General features: G+C 34.6%; 1 protein-coding gene across 9 annotated transcripts in view; it reads left to right on the top strand.

Annotated features, from left to right (window-relative positions):
• The window catches only part of Msp300 (Muscle-specific protein 300 kDa), a 409,159-nt gene that overhangs the window by 258,148 nt on the left and 132,795 nt on the right, over positions 1-18,216 (top strand). The gene's annotated exons all lie outside the window — the stretch shown is intronic.

The raw sequence follows: 18,216 nt of genomic DNA, 5'->3' as shown, positions 1-18,216 counted from the left end.
AAATGTACTGGAGGTTTCTCCAAATGATTATTTTGGATTCACTTTGAATTTATGAACATCCCCTTCTCGTTATTTAGTCCTAGTTCACTCAAGAAATCTCAATAACTAATATCAATTTCTAAATATAACGTTTGATTACAGTAATAGAGGAGAGAGGTTATGGAAAGTTCAAACAAATGTATTTTAGCATTCACTTTGCTATATAGTAACTGCAGTTTCTCGAAGTATCCGCAAGGTTGATACAAATCAGATCACTTTTCAAGTAAAGTTTTTACTCTACAATTCAAAAAGTGATCTCAGGGGTTGTGGACATTTTTTAAATATTTATGAGCGTCAGTTTCATGCGGTTTTTGATGGTTTCAAACGTATTGGAAAGGTCAAAAAGCTCTAAAAGTGGGTGTCCACGATCGCCAGAAATTTTCATGTTTCGAGGTCTGTTCTTCTTTACTTTTGCACAACCAAAATTAACCTTTTTTGGATAGTGTGATGGAAAGTGGATACTCTACGACAACCGAACTCCTTCAGGACGGTGGTTGGACACCGATGAGCCACCAAAGCACTTTCCAAAGTAGAAAACTCACCAAAAAAAAGATCAATGTTACTGTATGGTAATCAATGACTGGTGTGATTCACTATAACTTCTTGCAGGATCAAACCATCACAACAGAGTCCTATTGTGAGGAAATCGATAAAATGTACCGAAAATTGCGTTAGCTGGCACTGATCAACAGAAGAGGTCCCATTCAGCTCCACGACAACCCCGTTTGCACGTTTCACAAATCACTGTTCGAAAATTAAACTAATTGAGCGTCAAAGTTCGGCTTCAGCCACCATACTCCCCAGACCCTTCACCAATTATTCCACTTGTGTTACGTTGGCAAAAGTGCACTGACTCAAATTTCGATTAAAATGAATAAGTATTCATTGAGATATTACAGTTCAAAGTAGAATCGAAAAACGGACAAAATTTTTGAAACAACCTAATATAAACATACGAAAGAAAACTAATCAACTTTCAGTCCCATAGATAGTTCTCTTACGAATCGCAGATTTCCAACAAAAAATTCATATATGTTTTTTCGAAGCTTGTTTGAATATTAAAAAAAATATTCACAAATCAATCTGATAATTCATCGAATCAATAATTCAACACTTCTGAAACATTCAACAAAGCTGTTCATGATTGAATTACACTATTACAAATTTTGTGGCGAATCGCAGTGGCCGTGAATTGGACATTTTTCAAAAATATTTGAGCGATACACCAGATACAACAGGAAACGAATCAGACTTCATTTTATTATATAGTACTCTTGCAAATTGATGATAGCGAATCATAGATTATCAAAAAAAAATCTGAAGTTTTACAATAGTGTTTTTATTTCGATTCTTGTTCGAATAGCAAGAAAGTCTTCATAAATTCGTCTGCATTTTATCGACAATTCAAAAAATATAAAAAACATTAAGTTTATATACCAAAACTGTTTATAATTATGTTACGTCATTATAAAATTCGTGCTAAAATTCCTAATAGAAATATTGAATAACTTCTTCATATATTCATTTATTCGTTAACAAGTTTCAATGTATCTTCTATTTTTTCATTTTCATGCCAATTTCTATATATTGGCAATCATTTTCCTCTCATTTTTTTATTGGTTCGAATTATTGCTGTACATGCAATGTATATCTGTTTGACTTGAAATGTTTATTTGTTTGGTATGTTACAATAATAACTTGTCTTATCTTTTTATCTCAATTTCTAGAAAACAAAAAATGTATTCATTTTTTTCCGTTGTATGTACTGTACTCCATATACAGTGCATTTCTTTAATGTCCACCCCCTTTCATTTTTTGAACGGGCAACTCAAAAAATTGAAATTTGGGATAATGAAATTGATGCATGAATACTTCATTTTGAAATGAAATTGACAGATGGAACGTATCTCCACAATATTTGTTTTAGTGACGAATGTACTTTTTTTTAACGGCAATGTTCACAGATATTGCCGTTACTCTAACCGTTACAGTAACTCTTTACATTTAATATATTCTGTAGAAAGCCTGTGAATGATTGATTCAATTCCATAACGAATATTTGGAATACAAACTGAGTAAAAAAAGTGTTTTTTGTATAATTCAGTTTTCATATAAAAGTATTTGTTTCGAAAGAATCTTTTTTTCCTGAAATTCCATGTTTATATGAAAGTATGTATTTCAGAAGGGCGTTTGTTTTCTTTCAGTTTGTGTCTGAAAGATAGTTCTTTGCATGATCTACACATCTATGTATAGTTACTTCTTTTGGAATTGATTGCTTCTTTCCTTTCTTTGGAAGATTCTCACATTTTTTTGTATCAAGATGGAGTAGAAGAGAGCCAAAAATTTTCTTTCTCTAAAATCAATCACTCCTAAAAATATACCCCTTTCCATTTAAACTCAGTGGGTACTTATTCAATTTGATGGAATTAAGCGTAATTTGAATCAGTGTACTTTTGTCAACGTAACACGAGTCGGTTAATTCCATCAGCATAAAAATTGTGTGCTCGAGATTCGATGACGTCGACGAAGTCCGTTTTTGCCTGATCCCAATTAACGAAGGTTCTACCGGTAAGAAGTTATCGGATTGCTTGAAAAGATGGTAGTCGATTGACGAGAGGAGTGGGGAGTATGGGGGGTGAGGCAGAACTTCGACGCTTGATTTGTTCAATTTTCGGACGGTGATTTATGAAAAATGCGGACGAGCGTCGTCGTGGACCAGGATCATACCTCTTTTGTTAACCACTACCGGCTGCTTTTGCTGTCGTAAATTTCGATTCATTTTGTCGATTTCCTCACAATAGAACTATGATATGATGGTTTGGCCCGGTTGCTGAAAGTTGTAATGAAACACACCAGCCACTGAACACCATACAGTAACCATGGGAAGTGCCTGGGTGGCTTATCGGTATCCAATAACCACTGTCCTGAACGTCTGCTGTGGTCGTAGAGGATCCACTTTTAATCAGACTTGACAATCCGGCCTAAAAAAGGATCGTGTTGGTTGCGCAAATAAGAACAGGCCTAAAAACGTGACAATTTCTATCGACCGTTCAAATTGTGGAGCACTCGTTTTTCAAGCTTTTTGGCCTTTTCATTACGTTTAAAACCATCAACAATCGCATGGGAGCTGACACCCAGTTCTTCTTTTATTCCACGCACCGTTTGTGATGGGCCATTCTCCATCAAATTCTCGTCTGGAGTACAGTGGGTCGACCACTTCAGAGCTCATATTCGAAGCTAAAATCTCCGGAACGAAATTTCGCAAACGAACGTCGAATAATGCGTTCATTAAGGCTATTATTACCAAATGCTTGATTAATTTTTTGGTCTCTTTTGGTAGCATTTTGATTCAATTTGAATTCGTAGGGAAAAATTTGTCACTCAATAGAGTACAAAATTCTTCATCTATTACTATATACCAGTACACGGTAAAATGAAAATTTATTGAGATATGGACACGGACAGAACTTTTCAATATCCTAATAGAATGCAGTCATCCACTAACGTTCATGGGACACACTATTACAGGGTGTAACATAAGTCCGTCAAAATATTCAAGTGACGTATTACTGGGACAATTTAAAAAAAAAGTATATATGAACTTGTGTCCGAAAATGCTTCGTTTCGCAGATACGGGGTTTTGAAATTGTTTTTTTTTTGTTCGCTTTTCGAAAATAATGAAATTCGGTAACAGGGGTTTTTTTGACGTAGGAAATCATAATTTCGTATTGATTTTCAAGTAACATCTAGAGGGCGCTGCGCACGCTGTCATTATTTATTTCAAATTGCCCTAACTTTTTTGACAGTAAACTTTTGATACTTTTCATGGAAAAGCCTAATTTCCACACCTTTTCCAAGTAAAAAAGGTACACCTACTCAACAACGCTGGAGTTGATCGTTTTCGAGATATTACAATTTTCTATATCGATGCATATTACTTTATAGCCAAATTTGATTTCAATAATTTCTGTCACTCTCCTCTTGCACATTTTCAACTATTAATTGACAAATTCATAGTTCGGAGTTTATAAAGTAATGTTTTGGTACCATGCCCGACTTTATGAATGCTGAAATGCCTGATATGGTTTTTGCATACGGCTTGGCTGACGGAAATTCAAGCGAGGCCAGACGTATCTATCAGGAAAGGTATCCCCAACGCGTGACTCATTGTGCAGCGATATTTGCGAATCTTTTCCGGCGACTTTCCGAATCTGGAAGAATCTGTAGAATTGGAGGAGGCGGTTCTCGAAGAAATTAGTGAACATGCAGAGACAAGTACAAGAAAAATTAGTCAAACTTTTAATGTGAGTCACATGACAGTTTACAGAATTTTAAAGGAACATCAATTATATCCTTATCATATTCAGCGTGTCCAGGCACTTACGCTACGTGGTTTCGAATTTGCTCAATAGCTTCAAAGAAAAGTCGAACAACATCTGCAATTTTTATCGAAAATCCTCTTCACAGATGAGGCTAATTTTTCAAGAAATGATAACCCATATGCGATAATGCAAGCTCATTTCCATGACAGATTCCTTTTTAATGTATGAGTAGGCATAATTGGAGATTATTTAATTGGGCCCTATTTTCTTACGTTTCTTACGTTTGAATGGAGATGCTTACCTACATTTTTTGGAACACGAGCTTCCCCAACTTAAGGAATATGTTCCCATTGGTCTCCGAAATCACTCTTGGTGAGCTCCTGCACATTTTAGTGTGATAGCAAGAAATTTTTCAGACGTAGCATATCCCCAACGATGGATAGGAAGAGGAGGCACTGAGCATTGGCCCCCGAGGTCACCGGACCTCAATCCCGTCGATTTTTTCTTTTGGGGACACCTAAAATCACTAGTTTATGCTAGCCCCATTGAAAACGAGGAAATGTTGAAGGATCACATCCTAGCTTGCTGCGAAACGATAAAAAACACTCCGGGCATTTTTCAACGGGTGTGGAATTCTTTTATGGTGAGAGCAGTAGCTTGTATTACTGTTGAGGGTCGTCACTTTGAACAGTTGTTGTAATAGTTGTTTCGTTCAATTTTTATATGTTTATTTTCCTAATAAATAACATAGTACTTCTTCGAAGTGTTTTTTTTTACAAACTCCGAAATAATTAAACCTGACAATTTTTTTTAATTTGGATTGAATAAGCAGTTCGATAATGCTCAGTTTAGAAGAAGTTTGTACGGGTATAATGCGTATAAAGTTTGATGAAAATAACTAAAATTGCAAAAAACGTATGACAAAAACCTACCATATTTTGAAAAATTTCAACAATCTGTATTTCGAAAACGAATCAATCTTCGTTAAACATTTTATAGGAAGAAGTTGTTTATTTTGACAAGATCTACCATATACTTAGTTTTTGTAATGTTCTCAGCAACTTCACTTAGCGCCCTAGGAGTTAAGTAATATGCATCGATATAGAAAATTGTAAATATTTCGAAAATGATCACCTCCAGCGTTGTTGAGGAGGTGTACCTTTTTTACTTGGAAAACGTGTAGGAATTAGGTTTTTTCATGAAAAGTATCAAAAGTTTACTGTCAAAAAAAAAAAAGGTCAATTTGAAATTAATAATGACAACGTACGCAGCGCCCTTTAGATGTTACATGAAAATTAATACGAACTTATTTTTGCAAGAGTTATTTTCAAAAAGCGAACAAAAAAATTCATTTCAACCCCCGTAAAAGAAGCATCTTCGGACACAAGTTCATATAGACTTTTTTTCTTAAAATTGTCTCAGTAATACGTCACGTGAATATTTTAACGTACTTATGTTACACTCTGTATAAAATATGGTGAAATATGCACATACTATGTCATCACTCTCTTTGGTAATGCTGAATGAGTTTGTTTGCATGAACCCGATTATCATGAAATTTTCAACATATTTTTTGTTTAATTACATTTCCTACATGAATAATACTAATCTAAGTAATTTCATTTATGGCATGTCAGAGCTGTTCGTGCATTTTCCATTACCTATCTCTTGTAACATATCCGATCAATATTAATTTTGCTAGTACAAAAATACGTTCAACATGCTCGTGGCAGTGGCATCTATCGAACCAATGAACGTGAGTAAATTCGTTCTTGGAAAATTGCCAGTTTCATCCGGATAGTGCTCGTCGAGTTAGTTTGGTATTTATCCTCACGCATTAGTCTCATTCTTGAATATTTATTCAGATGAGAAAACAAATTTATAAATATCTTTTGTGAATCCTGATGTTTATTAGGGGCATTGTACAACCCGAAAATGTCTGACCTAATAAAGGTCATGTTAATTACTTGTGACTTATACTTATAACAAGACATATGAGTTTCCATATAGAAGAAGGCAATATAAGCATGGAACAATCAGTTCCATTCTCCTCTAGCAACGAGGTACATGACTGGTTTTGTATAATTATCTCATTATAAAAAAATTAGCGACCCGCCCCAGTTCCGTACGTGTGCTATGATGATACTATATACATACAGTGCATTTCTTTAATGTCCCCCCTTTTTATTTTTTGAACGGGTCAACTCAAAAGATTTGAATTGGGGATAATAAAATTAATGCATGAATACTTTATTTTCAAGTGAAATTGACAGATGAAACTTTCAATATGGCCACTGGGCGCTATATGGGAAAAAAATTGAATGGAAAGGGGGGTCTTGTGACACATTATTTTGAAGCTCCTGACGGATACTTCACAACTCTAGAATATGAAGTCGATATCTTCACATTCAATGATTTCCTGAAGACAAACATTAATATCGATATTTCTAGAAATATTCCTTTTTATCTGCCATATGGCAATTCCAACAACTCGATAAGGTTTGTTGAAATATTTTTGTTTATAAGAACGACAAAAAAATGTGAGTACAACATTGAACATCATTGTTCAGTTAAAATATTCTCATTTAGTTTTCGGTTTTACTAGAAGAAAGGTACCACGTCAACAATCTCTGAAATGGTGAATTCTCGTCCGGTGGAATAAAAAATTTATGCGATTTTTATTTACGGTGCGACGCGTAACTTTCACGAGACCGAAAGGATTTTCAATGAACGTTTTCCGAATTGTCCTGTCTGTAGAAAATATTTGAGAAAACTTGTATCCAAATTCACAACTACCGGTAGTGTACATAACAAAAAACCCTCAGGTCATCCGTCCATTCCGGAAGAACAACAAGTGCAAATAATTGGTGAGATGGTAGGTATCATCCGTACAAAATTAAAATGGTACACTAACTGAAGATGACCCTGATCGAAGAACAGAATTCTGCGAAATCATGACGGAAACTATTGCAAGGCATCCTACCTATCTCCACAATAATTGTTTTGGTGACGAATGTACATTTTTTTAAAACGGCAATGTTCACAGACTAAATTGCCGTTATTGGAGTGACAACAACCCTCACGTTTTCCGGGAAACACATACCCAATATCCAGAAAAAACTAACGTTTGGGCAGGAATATTGGGAAACCATATTGTAGGACCTCTATTTATTGATCAAAATTTAACAGGGGAACTGTGTTTGAATATGCTGGAAACTTGACCTTCTCATCACTAAAATTGTCGAAGCGAATCCTAACGAATTCGATATGGATATTGTATTCTAACAAGATGGATCACCACCACATTACTCCAGATAAGTAAAACACTATTTGGATTGGACATAGAGGTCCTACTAAATGGCCAGCCCGCTCAACAGATTTGACACCTTCGGACTTTTTCATAAGACTATTTGAAGAAAAGGTGTACAAAACTGAACCTGGTTCAGTGTTGGATATACGACAGAGAATAATAAATATTTGTAGAGATATTGACGTTACTGTCTTCGAAAATGTTCGGCTGTTCATATGTCAAGAAGTTCAAGGCAACTGAACTGACCCCAAGCTTATTACCTCATATGTAGTTGAATGTCAATTTATTCAGGCAATTATTGAAAGTTCCGCAATTTTGCAGTAGTTGAAGATATTGACATTAAATTCTAGGGTTGTGAAGCATTTGTCAGGAGCTTCAAAAAAATGTGTCACAAGACCCCCCTTTCCATTTAATTTTTTTTCCCAGATGGCACCTAGGGGGGGGGACATTATAGAAATGCATTATATAAACGCGTGCGATCGCTGCTAATCATAAAGTGCTATAGCGCCAAGCACGTGCGGCCGGTACCGCCGCAACCGCTGTGTCCCTGCATTTTAAATCTGTAATATCTTCATAAAAAAAATCATCTAAATTACATCATATGAAGTGCCATATTGATCTATATTGAATGCATAATGTATTTAAGGTACTTAATTGGAAAAAGAATATTGCTTAAAATCGCTTCGTAAATAAGACATTATTTCTCGAAGATGAAAAATGGTTATTGTTGGTTATCTTTAAGAGATAGACATATATCATCTCGGATTTTTTTAAATACCACTACCAGGTGTTTCTGACGAGCATGTTGTCAGGATGACTGTTCATTTACCACTCTTTGCAGTTTAATGCTTTGAAGTTAAGTGATTAAAAGTATAAAGGATCTTTTCAGTACATTTTTTAATCGGATGGTTCAACTGAACATATTTTAAGAACGAATGAAAAGGTCTTAAAGCTATTCGAGCGAAAATAGTGGGACATTATAGCAAAGGGTAACGAACAATTTACAACTCTCTACCTATAGAGTTGAAAAGTTTCTCAATTTTCTTCTACTGTTATACTACTCAGCACCTTAACAATATTCTCGAACATGTCAAATTATTGTTTACTGAAAAATATCGAATAAAGAGTGAGTTCAGTAGGATCAAGGTTCCTTCAGACGGTAGAAGGTAGGTTAGAGTGAGTAGTTTTTCTCTCATTCAGTGAACCGTTAGTTAAACGTTCGGTTGATTTCAACTGTAGGACGATCGATGTTCACTACGGTCCCTATCATCCTACCCGTGCTAGAAATCGCACATTAAAAGGCAAGACGTCGTTAATTCTCAGTCCTAATCCGCATGAAAGACACAATCCGCATGGATTGGGGCTTCCTAAAAATGCGACAGCTGGTTTCAACGCATAACGAGGGAAAGTTCTATTAATGAACGAAATTTCTATCACTGAACGAAATTTCTATACTGGTATTCAATATTTTCAAATGTATTCATGACTACCGATATAAATAGTAGTAATTAGGTCATCGTCGGAAATACGTGGTCGTTTTGAATGAGCAGACATTGGTTGGAGATATAAAATGAATTTATATTGAATAATAGAAATCTCTAACACCGGAATGTATATTTCCAACCTGCTGATGTCATGCGTTTCTGAAATAACCATTCGAACAGATCTAATATATGGAACATTTTTTTTAGTTTTATTTCCGATGTTCTCATTTTTTGTAGAATTAGTCATCCAAAAAAATGAAGTCATGATGTACTTCAAAAATGTCGACTGTTTGCAATGGTTATTATTAGGTTTACTTTATTGCATGAACAGATGAGCATATCCAGTTCCACAAGATTACATCCATGAATGTTGACAACTTTAGGAAACTAATTTATTCACGTATGATAATAGCAAAACTTGAATAATTTAAAAATTGGTATTGCAAAATATTTTTAAATAAAATTTTCAATGGAATTAGTTCTGTATTATACAGTGAGCGACTGAACTATGGAACGAATTCGTTATTTCACAAGCAATGTAATTTTGTCAAAAATCCTGAAATTGGTCGATTTTTATTTTTGAATGCCGATTTTAAAATGTATATTCCGCAGGTAATAATTCACTGGTCTTGACGTAGTGACGTCATCGGTGACTTTTTTTAATTGAAATATAGGTCTTGTGATACTTCTTCCAAAAGATCTTTCAATACTGCATTCGCCGATTATCATTGATTTGATATTTGTGTACTGTGTGACGTAATTTTTTTTTCGGCCCTGATTTTCAACCCTCTATATTTTACAGTCTACCCACAAAAAGTTTCGATTTCAAATAACCCTACAGAAAAAATCAATTGGATTCAGATCAGGAAATCTTGAAGGCCACTCCATCATTTCTTGCCTTCCAATCCACTTCCTAGGAAAATATTTATTTAGAAACTCGCAAACATCACATTCATGGTGTGAGCATACACCATCACGTTGAAACCATTCGGTAAGTCAGTATTGTTCGAAAAAATCTTGTCTTGCGAGCCGTACGCAAGCCTGTTGCATGGTTGTAACATTGTTTCGCCATAACCTAAGAGTTAGGAGAATTTCTATATGAAAAAATGCGAAATTTCACTTCTATGAGGTCTCGTTAAAGTTCGAATCTCCTAGGCTACACCAATGGTTTCGTTCCATGTATGAATAGTTCGATAGTTCGTATATTTCATGCTCGATTTTTTGTGAAATAAATGAAAATACAATCGCAATACTGCGGTGAAGAGTAAGGTAGTGTCTAGTGAATTTCAGTTGATATATAAACTTGAAACGTATTGTGAAATTTTCTGAGTGAAAAAGGTTTTGAAAGTAAACTATGGCTATATTAAGTATATATAACGTATATACATTTCATTTTTATTGGATACTGAGATAAAACCAGTACTCAGCAAGAAGTAGGCACTTGCTGAATGCGAAGCATTCGAAAAAACCTATTACTCGTTCAACAGTTAGAATGACTGAGAAATTTTTTTGAGAAACTGGCCATATCAAACATATTCCGAATGCTGGACGTCCTAAAACATAAGATAACTTCTGAAATTGATGTTAGATCAAGGCTACAAAATAATCTTCGCAGTACTTTAAGACAAATTGCATCAAACAATCGCATATCTTAACGTTCTGCATTACGTATTCTGGGAGTAGAAAAGTATCATCTCTACAAAGCACAGATGATACTTTTCCTTTCGCCTGAAATGTTTGGTGGATCATCAAAACTGCAGATATTGGAGCAGAGGTAATCCCCATTGAATAATTGAGGGGCATACTCAACACCCACAGGAAGTCAATGTTTGGGCAGGGAAAACGAAAAACAGGATTGATAACCCTTATTTTTTTGAAGGAAATCTCTCAGGAGGCCCCACTTGGATTTTTTTAGGAATAAACTTTTAGTTTTCCTTACTAATATTTTTTCAAACGCCGACAATGATTGCAATATGATGGTGCATTTCTGTACTCTGCACATGATGTTCGCGAGTTTCTGAATAACTGGTACCCTAGGAGGTGAATTGGTAGACGCGGAATGATAGAGTTGCCCCCAAGATTTCCAGATCTCACCCCACTATATGTATTCTTGTGGGATTGTTTGAAATCGAAGGTCTATATATGTAGACCGCGAAATTAGAGCGGTCACTCCAGAAGTATTCTTGTATTTTCTTATTGTCAAAAGACTGGTGAATAGCAGTTTGAACATCTCAATTAACTGTTGTATCTTGTTGGATATAAAGTTATTCTCCCATTAAAATAAAATTTTTGTCAAAAGTACATCGCTTGTGAAATAATGAATCTGTTACATAATTTAGGCACTCACTGTACATACATAACGTAACAAAAAATTACAAAAAGGGTTTCAATTACAACACTGTACTTGCCTCTAGATCATGTATGTATCTTTATAAATTGATGCAAATAATGAAAATATGATTGTCCAAAACACAAAAATATATTGAAAGTACAACATCAAAAATTGAATAAAAATAGTAGAATAATCAATCAATTATAAGAAATATTTCTCATAATTATTTCATTTCCTTTCATTTTTTCCTGAAGAATAATATTTTGAATTTCATGAAGTTAATTTTCATTTGCATTTCATTAGATCGGACTTTGTCTAATATGATATAAATTGATTTGAAATCCCGTGTTAGGAATTACACGTTAAAAGGTAAGACCTTGTTTATCCTTAGCACAAGTTTCTCAACTTCTGAGGGTTGTCGTTCATAGGGGTACGACAGCTGGTTAACGTAAAAACAGATTTTAACAGAAATCCCTAAAAGAATCTTTGAAAAATTTGAAAGATTAGCTGAAAAATAACAATTATATTCAGCAAAGAAAACTGAAATTACAATGAAATAAAATACAAGCAATAATCAAAAATCGAATTATTAACTCGAGCTGAAAATTAAAAATCATTAACAAGAAATGAAAATTAAAAAATTCCAAGCCAAGTTACTTCACGACGTTTCGATTGTTAGTATCCATAATCGTTGCTTGTATTTAATTCCATTGTAATTTCAGTTTTTTGCTCAATATAATTGTCATTTTTCAGCTGATCTTTTTTAATCTATTTTAGATTCTTTTAGGGATTTTAAATTGATTTATATCATATTAAATATTACTGGAGTTTTTCTCCCAACACCAAATCGTTATTTTTAACACCTCAACACGTGTTTCGATCACCAAGTGATCATCTTCAACTTCAAAAACTCAGTTTTTATCTTCCTCTCTAAAGATGATCACTTGGTGATCGAAACATGTGTCGAGGTGTTAAAAATAACGATTTGGTGTTGGAAAAAAATCCGGTAATATTCATTACTACACCAAAGGTTCCAAAACAGTGCATCATAAATATATCATATTAGACAATGAATGTCTGAACTAATGGAATACACCCCGAAACATCAACCACGTTTAAACAAACGTTAGTTTTCATTTGTTCAGGTAATTCATTAAAAGCGGAAAGTAAATCATGTGCAAATCATTTCTGGTCAATTTGCAAGCTCTGCAGTAACGTTAGGTAGGTATAGTTCAAGTAAACGATTTAATCCCCCTACCTTCCAGCTGTTCCCCTTTAATAAAACAGTTAGGGACAGAAGGTAATAATCAGGTCATAGCACTCAAGAAAGTGGCAAATCATAGACACGTGTTTCGAGCTTTTGGCCCATCATCAGTATGGTGCAGCCAAGTGTAAGGGTGGGCAACACTTGGTTATCAAAAGATAGAAATACAAATGCACGGAGCCACCAGCAGGAGCCAACCGTACATTCGTGGTTTCAGTGGTGATTTTGATAGTTTTCTCGTAAACATGATATTTATCAGCATGGCAGTCCTCAAGTTTTCTTCCACATAATTTCAAAGAATTCGGAGCCCATCCTTCCCTTCTTCCGCAATCCACAATGATTAGTCGCGAACCCTTGTTTGCAGGCATGTTAGACGTACACGTTTTCGAACCATCAGTCCACCCTTTCGTAACTGTGTCGTGAGTGTCATACCAAGTTTCGTCCAAATAGAAAATTTGCCGTTGTTCTTGTCTATATTCAGTTATTTGTTCTGAGTATTTGTGACGCAATTCCACTATTCTTCTACTTTCCATAACTGTTTGATGTTTTCTTATTACTTCAAATCTAAATCCTAGTTTCTTTATCCAATTCTGAAGAGTTTTGTCACAGCATCTCACGTTATGGACGGAAATATTCAATTTCTTTCTTATGGTTTCAATTGTAGGAATCTCATTACCTTTGTAATACTCGAAAAAAAATTTTAAATGATTTTATCAGATGAACATCTGAAGGATTCAGTAATCCCGCATCAAATCGCGTCTTGCGTTCATAAGGTTTGTTTTTGACTATTTTACGTACAGTTGAGAAAGGAATTTCGGTCAAATCTGATGTTGCTTGTAATAGTTTTTTTCCTTGGTACCAAACTTGACATGTAGAATCTTATATACATTGAAACATACTTTCAATATTCAAATGCATCAGAATCTTATTCACTGGTATCTCTTTTTCGCATTGTTCACCAGCGCTAATGGAATCACTACACAGGAAAAAGTCTGCATTGTTGTCACACTCGTTATTACTATTAGTAACTGTCCCAAGGACGCCACATTTTAAACAAATGATGACCCCTAACGGCTACATCCATGAATGCATATCCATAGATTATTAATAATTTTTCAATTTTTTTGAGACTAGTCGTTCATCATCTCTGATATTTGAAACAGAACCAGATACAGAAATCTCTATTCAACTTGCACTAAATTATTATTCAATTTGAAGGTGTTTGTTTAATTTACCATCATCTTCCAAACAGTTCTCAATGGTCGAATTGATGCTAATTACGGATGATTCATATCCAAAAAATGTTGCGTTAGTAATTTTCATTCATTACTAACCTAACCCGCTGCTCCATGCACGGCACGTTTTCATTGCCGGCTGTTATCAATTTATGTACAACAGACCAATTATTCACCTCGCGTCTAGACATGGAGTGGAAGTACTTATTTTTACATAACTGGCACAAAATCGTATTTACTCATTTCATGTTTCTATAAGTTTGTGAATAGTTCCACGGTTTTTGAAGACAGATTTAAATACTTCAGAGTCAGGTAGTGATACTGTATTTGGAGCAGGCTACGTTTCCACTGGAATCATTTTAATTATAAGTATGTGTTTTTTTGAAACACTTTTTTCTGAAATTCAACAACCCTACAGCCCCAGCAAAACTTGAAACCTGCAGTAATCGATTCTGAACCCATGTTCAGAATAATAGCAAAACTTTCGCTCAATAAAGTTGATGGAATTATTGTTTTTCTGTTTATCTATTGAAATGTATTGAAATACTTGGCGTAAATGTAAATCGACTATCTTTGACGACGGAAATACTTCCTTGCGGAAACTTATCTCACGGAAAAGTGACTCAGACTTTGAAAGATAGTTGTCCATTCATTGCGATTGTATTAACCAGTTTCTCTATCTTCAATTCAGTTTTGTCTGACTTTCGAACAGTCACAAAGCTAGAGATTTCATTTTATTTTATTTTCCATACAGACTTAACAACCTAATTCTTATTACTAATTAATTGTGTGAGCTTACTTCTATACATATACAGTGAAATATTTTCAAACTTATTCTTTACGATCACATTTATATTTCTAATGAATAATATTAATAATATCATATATGAAACCAGGGAAGGAATTAGGTACTAAAATATAATTTTTGAAAACATTAATTTCATTTGAATTGAAGGGGTTATATTTTTAGGAGTGATTAATTTTTTGGGAAAGAAAGTTTTTGGCTTTCTACTACTCCATCTATTACAAAAAAAAAGGGATGAGAGAATCTTTCAAAGAAAGGAAGGAAGTAATCAATTTGAAACTCTATACATGAATGTGTAGAAGTGCAAAGAAGTAACTTTCAGACATAAATGTTTTTCTGTTTATCTAAATGTATTGAAATACTTGGCGTAAATGTAAATCTTTGACGACGGAAATACTTTCTTTCAGTTTGTGTCTGAAAGTTACTTCTTTGCATGATCTACACATTCATGTATAGAGTTTCAAATTGATTACTTCCTTCCTTTCTTTGGAAGATTCTCTCATCCCTTTTTTTTGTATCAGATGAAGTAGTAGAAAGCCAAAAACTTTCTTTCCCAAAAAATTAATTTCATTTGCTTTACGAAGCATGGTTTGAGAGAGAACTCAGAGCAGTTGTTTTTTTACTTGCCTTGGGTAGTTTGAAAAGGATTGGACTTCTTGTAGGATACTGAGGTACATTAAAATCTGTGAGTTCGAGTATGTTTATTTATGTAATATTGTTGTAATATTATGAGTATTCATGTGTCATTCGAGTACTTTTACTTCCTCCGCATTTCTTTTTCCGCTTCACTGGTTTAGTGGTTTAGTGGGAGATGACCGTTTTGCGGGAGTTGGCCATTTTTCGCTTGATGATGAGTTTCTATATGTTGCGTATTTCTACGCTAGCTTGACTGAATACGTTGTTGGACAACATGTATACGGTTTCTTTGAATTTCCTCTTGAACCAATGTTCCTCTTTGTGTATGATCTCAGCTTGGGACCACTTCATGTTGATGGGTCCAAACATGCTCTGAGATGATTCCTCTTTTAGTTGATTGATAGTGGTTGGATTCGTGGTTCAGATACTGTTCCGTGTGAGTGGGTTTTCGGTATACAGATGTTTCACACTTAGTGTTGGTCCTATTCACCAATAAGTCTAAAAATGGCAACATCAGAACTTGCTTTAGATCCGGAAACATTATCCATAGCAGCGTCGCGAAAATCAGGCCACCAAACGCGGACTGCGATTCCAAGAATTGCATTTACCGGATACCCTGTGAGTGCGGAAAATCCTATACCGGTGATACTAAGAGGTCATTGAATGTTCGCATTGCCGAGCACAAGAAACACACACAGCGAGGGAAAACCAGCAAATCAGGAATAGCAATGGAAGTCCTAACTACATCACAAAGATGGAATCATGTATATATATATATATATATATATATATATATATATATATATATATATAACAGAATAATTAGTGACTGGATTAACTATAAATCGATTTAACTCGTGAGGTTGCAGTCAATAGCTGGGCTGTTACAAAGAAAACTCTTTGTTATATGTCAAGCTTTCGGTATATTTCACACCTTCGTCAGGACAATTACGTGAGAATGAAATATAAAATGGTTCAAAAACAGCTAGAAAAACATTAATAAATGACATATAACAAAGAGTTTTCTTCGTAACAGCCCAGCTATTGACTGCAACCTCACGAATTAAATCGATTTATATATATATATATATATATATATATATATATATATATATATATATATATATATATATATATATATATATACCGGGTGTCCCACATTTTATGTGACAGGTAATATCTGGTTTGTTGAAGGAGATACACAAAAATGTTTCATACAAAAGTTTTAGGAGTTCATGAGAGCTATATTTTGATATAATTTTTAAATATACAGGGTGTTTGGTGCAGGTACTACCGACCAAAAATCCATTTTTCAAAATAGAACGCCCTGTATATCATTACATATTCAGATGCTACGTTAAATTCTGATATCATTTCATGTTTGGTTTTTGAAATTCGGTTACGGCGTTGTTGAGTTATTGCACTTGTCCTTAAATATAAAGTTTTAAAAAAATTTATTTACTCGTACACGAATCCAGTCTATATCTTTTATTAAATTGAACTAGACTACTACTGAATACAAACCATTATTCTCACCTCTACGATACGATATCGATATCAGTTGAATATAATATTGAAATTCTTGAGAATGTGACTAACTTGAGGGTGAATTGCTTTATATTGCACAATTTCATCAAGTAGCTTATGCTTGTTGATGCCATAGTAATAAATGTTGTTGAATTGTATCTACTTGTCAGTTCGATTCAGTGATTCTTTGCAAAACAGTAACTGTGTTCTTTGTGCGAAAACTCCAGTATGCCTTTCGCGTTTAGTCCAAGTGATTGCATTGATATGTTATTAATTTTTGGGGAATGTCAGAAAAACTGCCGTCAAGCACAACGTCTATACCAAGAACGTTTTCCAGACGGACCCATTCCGTCATGAATGACTTTTTCGAGACTTGTAGAAAAATTGCGAACTGGGTCATTTCCTTCTACTATAAAGCATCGTCATCATACGAGATCTGTTAGAACTGAAGATTTAGAGATCAATGTGTTGGCTTATATTATTATTCATCCACATGTTTCTATCCGTACTCTTGCAGAAGAAGTCGGTGTGAGTAAATCTAATGTACAGAGAATTCTGAAAGAAAATAAATACCACCCATTCAAAATTCAGTTGGTACAAGGTTTGAAATCCACGGAGTTTGAACGACGACTTGAATTCATTGCTTGTATTCAGGTAATATTACATGAAAGTCCTAACATATTCAGTCAAATTTTATGGAGCGATGAATCGCGATTCCACAATAATGGAGTTGTGAATCGACATAACAGTCACTATTGGTCTCAAGAAAATCCCCACTGGGTCCGCGAAAGTAATTTTCAAACTACTTGGGGTATTAATGTATGGTGTGGATTGTTCAATGGCCGCATCATAGGACCTTACTTTTTCAATGAAAATCTCAATGGATTGCGATATTTACATTTTCTAGAAAATGATTTGATCCAGTTGATGGAAGATATTCCCATAGCAGAACGACAAGGAATTTGGTGGCAACAAGATGGTGCTCCTCCTCACAATTCACAGGTTGTTACTGAATATCTGGATAGAACGTACCCAAATAGATGGATTGGTAATAAGGGTCCAATTCGGTGGCCGGCTCGTTCCCCAGATTTATCACCGTTTGATTTTTTCCTATGGGGTTATTTAAAAGGTATTGTTTTCACTACTCCCCCTTTGAATGTGGATTATCTGAAAATGAAAATTCGACTAGCGTGCAGTGATATTACGCCTGATATTATAAGAGCGACTTGTACGAGAGAAGTGATTCGACGTTTCGAAGCCTG

The sequence above is a fragment of the Leptinotarsa decemlineata genome, unplaced genomic scaffold (genome assembly GCF_025532065.1).
Source record: "Leptinotarsa decemlineata unplaced genomic scaffold, Ldec_3_MD MMD2_P_RNA_scaffold_12, whole genome shotgun sequence".
Lineage (NCBI taxonomy): Eukaryota > Metazoa > Arthropoda > Insecta > Coleoptera > Chrysomelidae > Leptinotarsa > Leptinotarsa decemlineata.
Note: the sequence above shows the minus strand (reverse complement) of the source record. Positions and strands in the feature narration are given on the sequence as shown.